A 5,504-nucleotide genomic window follows, 5' to 3' on the forward strand; every position below is an offset into this window, starting at 1 on the left:
TTTTTACATATTTTCGAATTCTTTTTTAATTGATTTTCAAAATCTTTTTCTTATCCATACTTCATATTTTCGAAAATCTCACTAACATTTAATATTTTAATTCAAAAATTTTTCAAGTTGTTACTTGCCTATTAAGAAGGGTTCAATCTTTGAATTTTAAAATCATATCTTTTAGATTCTTGTTAGTCAAGTAATCAACTTTAATTTCAAAAAAAATCAAATCCTTTTTATTTCCTTTTCAAATCTTTTTCAAAATAAATTTCAAATCATATCAATCATATCTGTTTCAAAACTTAATTTCAAAATCTTTTCTAACTTCTTATCTTTTCAAATTTGATTTTCAAATCTTTTTCAATTAACTACTTAACTTTTTGTTTGATTTTAAAAGTTTTCTATTTCAATCATATCTTCTTCAAAACCACCTAACTACTTTTCTCTCTCTAATTTTCGAAAACTACTAACCCCTTTTTCAAAATTCCTTTTAATTAACTAATTATTTTAAATTTTAATTTTAATTTTATTCATTTTTTATTTTAGAATTATAATTACATTTTAAAATAAAAACAAAAATATTTTCCTTTTATTTTTAATTTAAATTCGAATTCAATCTCCTTCTCTCATCTCTCTATTTATTTATTCATCTACTAACATTCCTCTTCCACTCAAAATTCAAACCCCCTCTTCTTCTCTGTGTTCGAATTTTTCTCTTCTCCTTCTTCTATTCTTCTCTTCTTCTACTAACACAAAGGAATCTCTATACTGTGACATAGAGGATTCCTCTTCTTTTTCTGTTCTCTTTTTTTCCATATGAGCAGGAACAGGGATAAAGACATTCTTATTGAAGCTGATCCTGAACCTGAAAGGACTCTTAAGAGGAAACTAAGAGAAGCTAAAGCACAACCCTCTGAAGAGGACCTGACAGAAATTTTCAAAAAAGAAGGAGACATGGCCGAAGCCAATAACAATGGTGGAGATGCAAGGAAGATGCTTGGTGACTTTATTGCACCTTCTTCTAACTTCTATGGAAGAAGCATCTCAATTCCTGCCATTGGAGCAAACAACTTTGAGCTTAAGCTCAATTAGTTTCTCTAATGCAACAGAATTGCAAGTTTCATGGACTTCCATTGGAAGATCCTCATTAGTTCTTAGCTGAATTCTTACAAATCTGTGACATTGTCAAAACCAATGGAATTGATCCCGAGGTCTACAGGCTTATGCTTTTCCCTTCTGCTGTAAGAGACAGAGCTAGAACATGGTTGGATTCACAACCTAAGGAAAGCCTGAACTCTTGGGAAAAGTTGGTCAGTGCTTTCCTGGCCAAATTCTTTCCACCTCAAAAGATGAGCAAGCTTAGAGTGGAAATCCAAACCTTCGGACAGAAGGAAGGTGAGTCCCTCTATGAAGCTTGGGAAAGATATAAGCAATTGATCAAAAGGTATCCTACTAACATGCTTCTAGAATGGAGCATCATATGTATATTCGATGATGGTCTATCTGAGTTGTCAAAAATGTCATTGGACCATTCTGCAGGAGGATCTCTTCATCTAAAAACCCTTACAGAAGCTTAGGAACTCATTGAAATGGTTGCAAATAAACAGTTCATTTACACCTCTGAGATCAGTCTTGCGAACAATGGGACACCTCAGAAGAAGGGAGTTCTTGAAATTAATACTCTGAATGCCATATTAGCTCAGAACAAAATATTGACTCAGCAAGTCAATATGATTTCTCAGAGTCTGAATGGATTGCAAGCTGCATCCAACGGTACTAAAGAAGCATCTTCTGAAGAAGAAGCTTATGATCCTGAGAATCCTGCAAAGGCAGAGGTGAATTCCATGGGAGAACCCTATGGAAACACCTGTAATTCTTCATGGAGAAACCATCCAAATTTCTCATGGAAGGACCAACAGAAGCCTCAACAAGGCTTCAATAATAATGGTGGAAGAAATAGGTTTAGCAATAGCAAGCCTTTTCCATTATCTTCTCAGCAACAGATAGAGAATTCTGAATAGAACCATTCTGGCCTGGCAACCATAGTCTCTGATCAATCTAAGACCATACTAAGTTTCATGAATGAAACAATGTCCTCCATTAGAAATTTGGAGGTACAGGTAGGTCAGCTGAGTAAGAAGATTACTAAAACTCCTCCCAGTACTCTCCCAAGCAATACAGAAGAAAATCCCAAGAGAGAGTGCAAGGCCATAACCATAACCAACATGGCCGAACATGGAGAGAGTAAGGAGGATGTGAGTCCCAGCGAGAAAAGCCTCATGGGACGTCCTCTGGACAGAAAGGAGTTTCCTTTTGAGGAACCAAAGGAATATGAGGCTCATACAGAGACCATAGAGATTCCATTGAACTTCCTTCTACCATTCATGAGCTCTGATGAATATTCTTCCACTGAAGAGGATGAAGACATCACTGAAGAGCAAGTTGCTAAGTATCTAGGAGCAATCATGAAGTTGAATGCCAAGTTATTTAATACTGAGACTTGGGAGGATGAACCCCCCTTGTTCACCAATGAACTGAATGCATTAATGAGGCAGACATTACCTCAGAAGAAATCGGATCCCAAAAAATTCTTCATACCTTGTACCATAGGCACCATGACCTTTGAGAAGGCTCTATGTAACCTGGGGTCAGGGATAAACCTCATGCTAGTCTATGTAATAGAGAAACTGGGAATCTTTGAGGTACAAGCTGCAAGAATCTCACTATAGATGGCAGAAAAATCAATGAAACAGGCTTATGGACTAGTAGAGGACGTGCTAGTGAAGATTGAAGGCCTTTACATCCCTGCTGATTTCATAATCCTAGATACTGGGAAGGATGAGGATGAATCCATCATCCTTGGCAGACCCTTCCTAGCCACAGCAAAAGCTGTGATTGATGTTGATAGAGGAGAGTTCGTCCTTCAGTTAAATGAGGACTACCTTGAATTTAAGACTCAAGGTTCTCCTTCTGTAACCATGGAGAGGAAGCATGAAAAGCTTCTCTCAATATAGAGTCAAACAAAACCCCCACATTCAACCTCTAAGTTTGGTGTTGAGAGGCCCCAACCCTACTCTGATTATCTGTGAGGCTCCATAAGAGCTCACTGTCAAGCTATTGACATTAAAGAAGCGCTTATTGGGAGGCAACCCAATGTTATTTAATTATATCTATTTATTTTCCATTGTTATTTTATGTTTTCTGTAGGTTGATGATCATGTGAAGCCACAAAAACAACTGAAAAATCAAAAATAGAATGAAAAATAGCATTAAAAATAGCACACCCTGGAGGATAAGCATACTGCCGTTTAAACGCCAGTAAGAAGCATCAGACTGGCAGTTAACGCCAGAAAGAAGCATCAAGCTGGCGTTAAACGCTAAAAACAAGCTACAGTCTGGCGTTTAACGCCAGAAACAGGCACCAAGTTGGCGTTCAACGCCAAGAAAGGGAGAAAAGCTGGCGTTTAACGCCAGAAACAAGCAGCAGTCTGGCGTTAAATGCCAGGATTGCACTCTAAGGGCATTTACACGCCTCAATGGAGCAGGGATGCTAAGTTCTTGACCCCTCAGGATATGTGGACCCCACAGGATCCCCACTTACCCTACCTCTTCTTCTCTCTTCTTCATACCTTTTTCATAACACTCTTCCCCAAATACTCTTCACAAATCACCTCCATATCTCTTCCCATATACCCCTCATCTCTCCTTCAATTTCACACATCACAAACACTTTATACCCCCTTGGCCGAACCCTACACCAACCCTCCATCTCCTCCATTATTTCTTCTTTTGCTCGAGGACGAGCAACCATTCTAAGTTTGGTGTGGTAAAAGCATTGCTTTTTGTTTTTCCATAACCATTTATGGCACCTAAGGCCGGAGAAACCTCTAGAAAGAGGAAAGGGAAGGCAATAGCTTCCACCTCCAAGTCATGGGAGATGGAAAGATTCATCTCAAAGGTCCATCAAGACCACTTCTATGAAGTTGTGGCCAAGTCATCTGTACCCTATGCAATTCAGCTGGAATTGTCATAAAGGAAGATATCCTCATTGAAGAGGACAAGCCCATCACTAAAAAAAGGATGGAGCAAACAAGAGAGCCCACTCATGGACCTCAACAAGAGCATGTGGAAATTCCTCATCATGAAATGCCTGAGATGCCTCAAGGGATGCACTTTCCTCCACAAAACAATTGGGAGCAAATTAACACCGCCCTAGGAGAGTTAAGTTCCAACATGGGACAACTAAGGGTGGAGCACCAAGAGCACTCCATCATTCTCCATGAGATTATAGAAGATCAAAGAGCTATGAAGGAGGAGCAACAAAGGCAAGGAAGAGACATAGAGGAGCTCAAGAGCACCATTGGTTCTTCAAGAGGAAGAAGACGCCACCCTCACTAAGGTGGACCCGTTCCTTAATCTCCTTGTCTATTTATTTTTCTATTTTCGTTCTCTATGCTTTCTTTTTATTTATGTTTGTGTCTTATTACATGATTATTAGTGTCTAGTGTCTATGTCTTAAAGCTATGAATATCCTATGAATCCATCACCTCTCTTAAATGAAAAATGTTCTAAAAATAAAAGAAAAGAAGTACATGATTTCAAATTCATCCTTGAAATTAGTTTAATTATTTTGATGTGGTGACAATACTTTTTGTTTTCTGAATGAATGCTTGAACAGTGCATATGTCTTTTGAATTTGATGTTTATGAATGTTAAAATTGTTGGCTCTTGAAAGAATGATAAAAAAGGAGAAATGTTATTTGATAATCTGAAAAATCATAAAATTGATTCTTGAAGCAAGAAAAAGCAGTAAAAAGCAAAATCTTGCGAAAAAAATAAAATAAAATAAAAAAATGGCAAAAAAAAAGAGAAAAAGAAAAAGCAAGCGGAAAAAGCCAAAAGCTCTTTAAACCAAAAGGCAAGAGCAAAAAGCCAGTAGCCCTGAAAACCAAAAGGCAAGGGTAAAAGGATCCAAGGCTTTGAGCATTAATGGATACGAGGGCCCAAAGGAATAAAATCCTTGCCTAAGTGGCTAAACCAAGCTGTCCCTAACCATGTGCTTGTGGCGTGAAGGTGTCAAGTGAAAACCTTGAGACTGAGCGGTTAAAGTCATGATCCAAAGCAAATAGAGTGTGCTTAAGAACCCTGGACACCTCTAATTGAGGACTCTAGCAAAGCTGAGTCACAATCTGAAAAGGTTCACCCAGTTATGTGTCTGTGGCATTTATATATCCAGTGGTAATACTGGAAAACAAAGTGCTTAGGGCCACGATCAAGACTCATAAAGTAGCTGTGTTCAAGAATCAACATAATGAACAAGGAGAATCAATAACACTATCCAAATTCTGAGTTCCTATAGATGCCAATCATTCTGAAATTCAAAGGATAAAGTGAGATGCCAAAACTGTTCAGAGGCAAAAAGCTACTAGTCCGGCTCATCTAATTGGAGCTAAGTTTCATTGATATTTTGGAATTTATAGTATAATCTCTTCTTTTTATCCTATTTGATTTTC

The 5,504-nt window shown here is 37.7% G+C and overlaps 1 non-coding gene across 1 annotated transcript; it reads right to left on the minus strand.

The window, feature by feature from the left end:
• Positions 1-1,346: 1,346 nt before the first annotated feature.
• LOC148548767 (small nucleolar RNA R71) lies at positions 1,347-1,454 on the minus strand. Its single transcript, XR_015898262.1, has one exon. It is a non-coding gene; the product is annotated as a small nucleolar RNA R71 (small nucleolar RNA).
• Positions 1,455-5,504: the final 4,050 nt, after the last annotated feature.

The sequence above is a fragment of the Arachis ipaensis genome, chromosome B8, assembly GCF_059453495.1.
Source record: "Arachis ipaensis isolate K30076 ecotype BB chromosome B8, ASM5945349v1, whole genome shotgun sequence".
In the NCBI taxonomy this organism is placed as follows: domain Eukaryota; kingdom Viridiplantae; phylum Streptophyta; class Magnoliopsida; order Fabales; family Fabaceae; genus Arachis; species Arachis ipaensis.